Below are 10,919 nucleotides of genomic sequence, written 5' to 3' on the forward strand. Positions count from 1 at the left end.
GATAACAATGGTCCAACTCCTGAGATAGTACTTAGAAGGACAAAAGGTGGAGCTGAAGGCAATGTCTAGGATTAGTATCCGACAAACAGTCTTGAAAAATCCAAAGTACCACAAACACACTAAACTTGTCTATGATTAAAGAACAAGATATTGCTGTTGCTTTTTTTTTGTCTTTTGAAATACATAATATTTTGTAGGCTCTGCCCTTCAATGTGAAAGCAGAACATAAAAAACCCAAAAACTTAAAATAACTGGAAATTGACACCCAAATTTCTGGGACCATATTATCTTAACTGTGAAATAAACAGATCGATACCTTCTCCTTCCTGCAATCAATCCACCTTACAAAAATAAGAAAACAAAACCAACCCAAAATGATTAATCTTGGAAGTCCTTGAAAGAATTAAAACTTTTAGAGGAAAGAAAGGAAAAATAAGAACAGCTTTAAAACAAAGCGGGGTAGTGGGGTGGGGAATCAATGGGCCTCTCTTTTATTTGGCAACAAGCAAGTGCAAGAAAGTTCATTTGTAATTTGTTCAGTTGTCTGTCTTTTAATTTCTTGTCTGTCCTGTAACTTGTTCAGTTGTCTGTCTTTTTCATGTCTGCATTCTGGCCAGAAGGGACTTTGAGGTTTTTCTGCAGCATGTGAACACCTGCGGGTTCTATTCTCTTACAGTAGTTCTTCTTGGTCTCAATAATCTCAAAGCCAAATTTCCTGTAGAAGTCAATAGCCAACTCACTGCTGATCTGGGCATACAGATGGATGTTGTCAAAAGTGCCATCTTTTCCCCAGATGTTTAAGACATGATTTAACATTTTAGTTCCTATTCCTAGACGTCAGTACGGTGCCAGACATCCTATGGCAATATCATTGAAACAGGCAAGTTTTGCTAGCTCGCCAACCTCCAGCACATCCTTGTACAATTTGCCATTGTATCAGACTGGAAAGATGACCTGGTTTCATCTCTTCAGCTGTTTAATATTGTGTGGTGTCACATCTCCCAGCTCAACCCGGCTACCTTTTTCATCTTCCCGGCCGGCTGAGGTCGGTGTTATCACCGATGACATCACGCCTTGTCCTCGCCAACCTGAGCTCTCAGCTACCTTAGCTCGGGTCACTCAACCCCATGAGCCAGCCTCCTCTCCTAGGGCAGGGAGCTGAGCCGGGTAACAGAGGCCACTAGAGCGGAGCGCAGCCCCAAGTCTGGGGAGGGGGCGGGGTGCCCCTGCTTCTCCACACGTGCACATGGGATTAATCTTTACATTATGATTTGTTCCCTCATGTCCTGTTTAAGTAATTCACTCTTCCTTGAAATCAAAGATATTTTTATTTCGTTGTAATTTATTTGGTTTTCATCTTTGTTTCACCCATTTAGAACATTGTGTCATTGTAGTTGAGAGAAAAGGATCTATATTGTGTTGGTGGGTTTGGTTTTTGTTGTTGTTGTTCGTTTGGAAATACAATTGTCTACCACCATTTCCACCTCTAAGTTAGAATCCTCCAACTCTCATAAGCCAAGCTCCAACATAAGCACGAATCTTTTTCTAATTCATTCAAGTTCATTGGTATATTTGTCCATTTCTGTGCTGAAACTGTACTCTTTTATTATAACTTTACACTTAGAATTGATACTTAGTAAGACAAGTCACCATGTACTTAATTCATCTTTTTCAGAATTAATTTGGCTAGATTAGTAGAGTTAAACTTTACTATTCATTTTAGAATAAACTTGTCAAGTTCTATAAAAATCCTATTGATTTAAATTGGACATAGCTCCCATATTTAGCATTCCCATCCATTACTGGTCTTCCATTTATTCCAATCTTGTATGCATTTCAATAAGTTTCAGGATTTTATCCATAATGTATGTTTCCTCAGACATAGTCTGAGGAACTTTATAATTGTTTAAGTCATATGTGAATAGAATGTTTTTCTATTATTTTTTATCATTTATTTATCTTTTATGTCTTTTCAAACTTTGTATTTCTTATTTCCTATTAGTTCTACTAGCTTGACCACTAATTCTAGAATTTTCCATGGAGATGATCATAATTTTGGAAAAAATATAAACATTTTATCTCTTCTATTAGTCATAGCTCTTATTCTTTTTTTTGTTTTGTTTTGGACCTGGGCAGGAATAGAAGTCATATAAAATTAAATATAATCTCCAGTAAAATGTTAAATGTTGACTGAGTTAGTAGCCATTCTAGATTTATTTCATATTTTAATAAGAGTTGTTCTAAACTTCAACATTAAGTTATCCTATCATTTATTGCCGAGTGAGAGATACTCTGAGAACGATAGGGACTCAGGGAAGGCAGGCATAAACCAGGACCCTACTAATTTATCAAGCAGTTATAAACAATATAGAGTGAAGCCACGAAAGTCAAAGCATGGAGTGGAGAGGGACGACTATAGAGTAAATAAAGAATCCTACTTTGCAGAAATTCATTTATCGCGGTAGAGTCTGGAACTGATTAACTGCGATAAACGAGGGCGGACTGTAGAATATTAGAGCAATGCAAAAAAAATTGACCTAATGGGCACATATGAAACTTTGTAATCCCAAACTGCAGAATATAATTTTTTCCCCAAGTACTATGAAAATGTTACAAAGTTGGCCATAAAACTGTGACTTATAAAACAAGTTTTAACAAATGTCAAAGGGCTGAAAGCAGGCAGAACATGTTCTCTGATCACAAAACAATAAAGGGAGATTACTATTAAAACTGTAATTAGAAAGCCCCCAATTTTGTAAAATAACACATTTCTAAATTAACTTTTAATCAGAATAAAATAGAAATTAGAAAACACTTTATAAACTAAATGAGAGTAAATATTCTACATTTTAAATCTTGTAGGACGCTGGTAAACATTGAGATTTATAGGCTTAAATAAATAGCTAAGAAAAGAAAGGCTGAAAATTATATGAGTTAATCATCCATCTCAGGAAGTTAGAAAAAAAAGTATAGCAATCAAAACAGAAGAAAGAAAATAAAAAAAATAAGACCAGAAATTGAAGACATAGAAAACCAATATAAGAGCGGGTAAAGAAAAGCAAAAGTTGGTGTTTCGAAAAGTCTAATAAAATTGACAAGTCTCTGGTGCAAATGGTAAAGACCAAAACTAGAAGGCACAAATAACCAATGTCAGGAAAGATAAAGAGTTCATCACTATAAGTGCTTAAGACACACAAAAATAAAATACAGTATAAACAACTTAAAGCCAATATATTTTAAAATTTAGATGAAATAAATTCTCAGGAAAACAAAATTGCAAAACAGACACAAGAAGACATGGAATGCGGGTATATCTATAACCATCAAGGAAACTGAAAGAGTGGTCAACACTCTCTTCACAAAGAAAACTCTAGGCCCAGATAAATACACCAGCAAATTTAATTCTAATCTTGGACAAATTTTCCCAGAGAACAGAAAAAGAAAGAATATTTCCCACATATTTTTAAAAAATGTATTTATTTGAGAGAAACATCAATTTGTTGATCTACTTGTTTATGTGTTCATTGGTTTTTTTCAAAAAATAATTTTTCTTTATTGATTTGAGAGAGAGGAAGACAGGGAGAGTGATAGAGACATCAATGAGAGAGAATATTGATTGCTGCCTTCTGCATGCCCCCCACTGGGGATCAGGCCCACAACATGGGCATGTGCCCTGACTGAGAATTGAACGGGCAACCTCTTGGTGCATGGTTTGAGCTCAACCACTGAGCCACACCAGCTGGGCCACTGATTGATTCTTGTATGTGGCCTGTCTGGGATGGAACCTGCAACCTTGCTATATCAGAATGACACTCTAACTGAGCTAGCCATCCAAGGCCCCCACATACAAGTCTCCAAAAAGCACACCATGAGAAAGAAAAATAGTAGACCAATCTCATTTATGAACATAGATCAAAAGTCCTAAATAGAATAGAAGTAAATTGATTTCTACAGTATATTTATCATGATTAAGATGGGTTTATTCCAGAAATTAAAGGTCAGGTGATAGTTAAACAAATAAACTAGCGTTATAACACACACTAACAGATTAAAAGAGAACCTTTCAAAAGAGAAAAGTGTTTGGTAAAATTCACCATCCATTTAGCAAACAAAAAATTGTAGGAATATTTTTAATTGAATAAAGTGCATCTATTCAAAACCTTCAGTAAACATCATATTTAATAGTGAGAAGTTGACAGCTTTCCCTTTCAGATCAGGAAAAAGACAAGGATGCCTGTGATCGCCTCTTTTATTCAACATTGTCCTGGATGTTTTATCCAGCATAAGAAGGCTAGGCAAAAAAGAGAAGAAAAAAATAATGACAGCTTTGTTTCTTCTTTTCCAATACTGTATATGTAAAAATTCCAAAAAGACCTATCAATAAACTATTTTAATAAGAGGGTTTAGCAAGGTCTCTGAATTTGAAACAGCAGTATATAAAAACAAATATGTTTATATGTATCAGCAACAGATAATCAAAATTTAAGAAACATGCCACTTATAATAGTATTAAAAATTAAGTAGCACCTAAGGCTAAAGGTAACAAAAATTTGCAAAACTTCTATGAAGACAATAATATAAATTTACTTAGAGGCAATTAAGGAAGACCTAAATAAATGGAAAGACATAACCTGTTCACAGATTTAAGATTCAATATTGCAGAAATGTCAATTTTTCTTAAATCAATCTATAGACTCAATGTCATCTCAGTAAAAATCTCAAAAGTATTTTTGTAGCACATGACATTTTAGATTATCTATAGAAGTGCAAAGGGTCAAGAATAGCAAAGCATTCATAAAGGAGAGACAAGGTAAGAAGACTTGCTTTACCAGATTTCAAGACCCTCCCCCCTCCACTGCTACATCACATTATGTGCAAAAATGAATTCCTGGTGGAACTGTGAAAGGCATAACTATAAAACTTTTAGAAGGTAATATCTGAGAATATCCACATAACCTCAAAGTAAGAAAAAATTTCTTAATCAGGAAATACCATGCATTAAGCAAAAAGGACAAGACTAACACATTGAACTACTCTAAAATTAAAGATTTTTGTATATCAAAATATACCAAAAAGAGAAGCCAAGAAGTGGAAAATATATGTGTGTACCAAAAATAATACAAAGAACAGGTGCCCAAAGTATTAAGAAACCAATGAAACCAATAAGAAAAAGACAATTCAATAGAAAGACTTAGACACCTCACAAAAGTCCAAATAGACAATAAACACATGACAGGTGATTAGTATTCAAGAAACTGCAAATTCAGACCTGAATGAGATATCACTATTTTACCCACCAGATGAACTAAAATTGAAAAGTTGGACAATATCAAGAGTGATGAGATTATGAAACTAGGAGCACTCTTATCCTGCTGACAGGATGTATGAAATGAGCACATATGCATCTCTGCACATTTACAAGAAGGTTCACAGTGGCATTATATATAATATCCCTATACTGGAAACATAATTATTAAAATAAATTAAACTCTATATTTTTACACAGTGAAATTCTACATAGTATACCATGGTTACATATAAAATAAAAGGCAAAAAGCAAAACACAAAAGTATGCATTTAATGTGATTCATTTTGAAAATTATATAGTTTAAAAATTGGTAAGACTAATATCATTTAGAAATGATCACATAGGCATTTATTGAAATTTATTTGATGACTTTATATTTTATTAAATTTTATATATGTTCAGTGTTTATTAAAAAGAATGTATATTCTTTTGTTTTAGTGGAAGGATTTTATATACATATATAAGTACAATATATAAATATATATGCATATATAAATGCAATAAACATACATATCTATGCACACAATTCATCAATGTTGTTAAGTTGTTGACCTATCAATCTGAGTATTGTTTAAAAATTCCCACCAGATTTGTGTTTTTGCTTTTAATTATTTTTTTTCCCAGACTATGTGGCTACATAGTTGCATACATGTTCATGATTGTAATCTTTTCCTAGTGGATTTTTCTTTGTGATGCAATGAGATGCCCCTATTAATGTCCTCGTTAATGCTACTCTATTTAAAGAATACTTTTGATAATTAATATTGCTACATAAAGTTTTTTATTGTTTTGAAATTTGCCTGGAATGTCTTTTTTTTTTTTTTAATCCTTACCCAAGGACATGCTTAGAGAAAGGAAGCGGGGAGGGAGGGAGAGTAAGAGAGGGAGAGAGAGAAAGAGAGAGGGGTGGGGAGAATATCATCTATTCCTGAGGAGAGAGAGACACACACAGTGATGTGAGAAACACTGATTAGTTGCCTAACTGGGGATGGAACCCACAACCCACGTATGTATCCTGACCAGGAATCAAACCCGTTAACTTTCAACGCACAGGATGACGTTCAATCAACTGAGCCATTCTCACCGGGCTGGAATATCTTTTTCTATCCCTTTATTTTATATATTTTAGTTGTTTAGTTTTAACTTTTTAAGGTTTGTTTTTAATTGTTTTAGTAATAATGCACTGGCCAACTAGTGAGATAGCCACGTGCTCAGGTTAGGTAAGAAGTGGCTGAATTAACCAGTAATTTAATATTAGCCAGTAATTTAGCCTAGACCACCAGCAACTTTCATTTTGAGGCTCTCTCCAGGAAATCATCTTTCTGAGCCCCAGAATGTCTTCATTTAAAATCGGAATTTTGTTGGTAGAAAGCAAGCTAATTATTTTTCTATTCTTTTCGCTTGTCAAAACAGATTAAAGCGCCTTTTATATTAGAAAATTGGTCATTTTCAGGTTAAAAATTTTAAACTGATGCCATTATTTATATTTCCTTATTTTTAAATGTGATCTGTGACTTGTGACTGGGTTTTCCCTCTCCATTTTCTTAGTAAAAGCCTCAAAAAAACATTTTCAGCCCTGGCCGGTTTGGCTCAGCAGTTGGAGTGTCGGCCTATGGACCAGAGAGTCCCGGGTTCAGTTCCTGCTAGGGGCACGTACAAAAAAAAAAAAACATGCAAGCAAAATTTTCACATAACGTTGTAAATGAGGGAATTTACTAGAATTGAGAAAAGTGATTCAACTAAAAGAGGAGGGAGGATGGACTAAACTGGAGTTGTAACTGGATTGGGGGTAGGGCTAATCGAATCAGAATCCTGAGGGACATAACAGTCTGATAATCACATGTTTTTCCATATTCTTTTCTAAAAAGAAATCATCGTTCTGGGTCTTGGTATATCTTTATTTCAAATCTAAATTTCAGACTAGCAGAATGTAAATTACTTTTTTCTCTTTTAAAATATAAAAAGATTAAGAATATTTTTAGATCAAAATGTTATCTTCTTTCCTGTTAAAATTCATTCACCCATTCATTCATTCAATTATTTACTCTGAATGCCAGGCATTGTTTAAATGCATGGCCTACATCACTGGGCAAAACAAAGATCCCTGCACTTACAGAGTTTATATTCTGAATAGGCTAGATAGAGAAGAAATAATAAACATAACTAAATTTATAGGATCATGGAAAATTATCTGTGCTATATAAAAAAAGAAAAGTAGAACAGGATAAGGGGGCTAAGGAGTGTAGTACACTATAGGACAAAGTGGGAGAAAGATTGCAACTTTATTATTATTTTTTTAATATTCACCTGAAGATATGTTTTATTGATTTTTACAGAGAGAGGGGGAGAGAGAGAGAGATCGATCGATCAGTTGCCTCCCACACAACCCTGACTGGGCCGGGGATCAAACCTGCAACCCAGGTACATGCCCTTGACTAGGAATTGAACCTGAGATCCCCCGGTCTGAGGGCTGATTCTCTAACCACTAAGCCAAACTGGTCAGGGCATCTATCAGTTATTAAATAAAACATCCTCTACACATCGAATCAAAATATTACCATGTCATATTAAAATGAAGGTGCAATTTTCTCTCTTATTTTTTTTGTTAATCCTCACCTGAGGATATTTTTCCATTGATTTTTTAGATAGTGTGGGAGGGAGGGATAGAGAGAGAAACATCAATGTGAGAGAGACACATAGATTGGTTGCTTCCCACCAGGGCCAGGGATCAAACCTGCAACCCAGGCATGTGCCCTTGACCAGGAATCGAACCTGAGACCCTCTGGTCTGCTGGCCAACGCTTTAACCCAGCGGTTCTCAACCTATGGGTCGCGACCCCTTAGGGGGTGAAATGACCCTTTCACAGGGGTCACCTAAGATATAATAGCACAATTACAGTTATGAAGTAGCAACAAAAATAATTTTACGGTTGGGGGTCACCACAACATGAGGAACTGTATTAAAGGGTAGCGGCATTAGGAAGGTTGAGAACCACTGCTCTAACCACTCAGCCAAACTAGTTGGGGCTGAAGGAGCAATTTTTTGAGGAAAGATGCCCCTCTGAAGGTGGGGGAAGGTGGGGAGATGAAGGAGCAATTTTTAAGGTTAAGATATACTATACCATACCCAAAAGCTGGTAAGAATGATCTGAAAGGAATAGATTAATAGATTATGAGAGAGAAAATTTAGCAGGGTACCAGTGGGACCCAGAGGGTTTGGGATCCAGAGAAGAAGGGAAAGGGTCTGGGTCACCTCATCTCTGCTGACACGTGGAAAGCTGAGGGTATGGGTATAGTCAAAGGCAGTTTGGTAGATCTGCTGGACAGCAGACGAGAAGTTCTTGTTTAAGAGCTTTTATCTTTCCAGAGAAATCAGAATATCATCTATTCCTGGGAAAGAAGATGAGGAAGGAAAAGGGGGGGGGGGGAGAAGCATGTACATTTAAGGAAAGAGAGGAATGTGGGAAATCATATATTAATGCAGAGTGGGAAAGTAAACAATTAGGAGAGTATAAGAGGATTGGTAGGCAGAATTAAGGGCCCAATGAGATTTTTGTGGTAATTGGCTTCAAATGAGAATTCTTCAGAGGTTATATGGCTTTTTGCCAGCAAAGGTAGTTGATAGAATAGATTTTAAACTTCTAGTAAATTTACTTTTCATTTCTTTTTCTAATACTTTCAAACCATATAAGTCAAAACTTTATAGTTTCATTTTCTTATTAGTACTTTAAAATAATTTAAGTAAAAAAATGTTTAGTTTCTTCTTATTATTAATACTTTCAGACCATTTAAGTCAAAGCTTTTAATTTTGTGGACTGATTACATTGTATGTTGATGTTAATGAAATTACAGGGGTGGTTATTTAACTACTGTTGCTGATGAAAAGATTAGGTGGTGAGCTAGTAGTTAAATGAATCAGGGTGGTTGGCTCAGGGTGATAAGGGCAGTTGGAACATAACAATGAGGGGTCTTTTCTATAATTGTGTTACCACTTTGTTTCATTCTTCCACTTCATAGTGCATCAATCATTCATTCATTCAACAAATACTTACTCAGTACCTATTATGTGCCAGGCACTGTTCTATATGCAGAGGATACACCAGTGAACAAGAGAGACAAGGTTCCTGCTTTCCTGGAACTTATGTTCTAATACAGGAAGATAGACAATAATAATAAAAATAATATTAATTATAATAATAGCTAACATGTATTTAACAAGTACTGTTTTCTGAGACAGTTTTAAGCACTTTACAAGTATTAATTCGCTAATTCTAATAACATTATTTACTACAGACTAGAATTATTCCCATTTTATACATGAAGAAACTGAGAGCACAGAAAGGAAAAAATAGCTCGCCTAAGATTACACAACAAGGAAAGGGCAGAACTGGAATTTAGAACCAAACCAGTCAGGCTATAGCTCTCTTTCTCTTAATGACTTTTGCTATGCTGCCTCTCAGACAAGAAACAAGGTGAAAAATAATGAATGGAATAAATACTGGTAGGTTTATGAAAAAAATAAAACAGGGTGATGTGATGGTGTATGTGTGTTGGAGGATTTAGGATGCAAATTGAGATGCCAGGTAAAACCTCACTGAGAAAGTGACATTTGGACTGAGACCTGAAGGACGCTTACAGTTATTTTGGGGCACAGACAGCAGAGAAAAGCTAGTGCAAAGGAATCTTTCCTTGTTTGTGAAACAGAAGTGCCTAGTTGGCTGTGGCTGGAACTTAAGTGCGTATGAGAGTGACAGATTAGAAGTCAAGGAGAAAGGCAGGCCAGGCCATGCCTGATGGGTCCTAAAGAAATTTAATTTTTATTCTAACTGCATTGGATTTTTATGCAGGAGATAACACTACCTGATTCATAATTTCAAAAGATCACTCACTGTTATCTGCAAAATTGAATGTAGGACAAAAGTGGAAGCAGGAAGATCTATTAGGAAGCTGTTACGATCCAGGTGGAAAATGATAGTGGCTGGACTAAGGTAGTGACAGTGGAATAAAATTTAGGGCTATTTGGAAAGTTGAATTGGCAAGACTTGCAAAGGAACTGAATGTAAAGAGTGAATGAAAAGGAATTTAAGTAAGAGCCTTGAGATTTTGGTTTGAGTAACTAGCCTAATGGTAGTGTCCTTTACTGAGATGTCTAAGAGGAGGGAACAAACACCTTCGGTAAAAAATATCAATATTTACATCTTGAACTTTATGGAGGAAAAGAGTTTTTCTTTTTTTTTTTTTTCCTTTTAAAAGTTTCAAAAGAGAGTTCTGGGGGGAAAAGGCATTTTAATGTTCAATTTCATGGGCTCTTTACATTGGAAACTTGAGGGAGTTGAATTTTCATTTGCTTAACAAATTATTGAGCATCTACTCTGGCGAAGTGCTATGTGATGGGATAGCAAGATAAACTAAGCAAGCAAGATCCCTGCTGCCAGAGTGTTTTGGGGGGAGGTGAGGGATGGGTCATTAATTTTCCCGTTCGTGGCCTTATTAAAACTTCACCTAGTGCACAGAGGAGCCATCTTACAACTGCACCTCGTGCTCCTGGCAGTTGGGCCCACCGTTCCAAACGCTCAATTGTCGATTAATAAATGAATGAATCTCTAATTGTG

General features: G+C 35.5%; 1 pseudogene; it reads right to left on the reverse strand.

Annotated features, from left to right (window-relative positions):
* Positions 1-579: 579 nt before the first annotated feature.
* LOC118627848 lies at positions 580-1,068 on the reverse strand (annotated as a pseudogene).
* Between the last annotated feature and the right edge of the window lie 9,851 nt (positions 1,069-10,919).

This window comes from Molossus molossus, unplaced genomic scaffold, assembly GCF_014108415.1.
Source record: "Molossus molossus isolate mMolMol1 unplaced genomic scaffold, mMolMol1.p scaffold_m16_p_13, whole genome shotgun sequence".
Taxonomy (NCBI): Eukaryota; Metazoa; Chordata; class Mammalia; order Chiroptera; family Molossidae; genus Molossus; species Molossus molossus.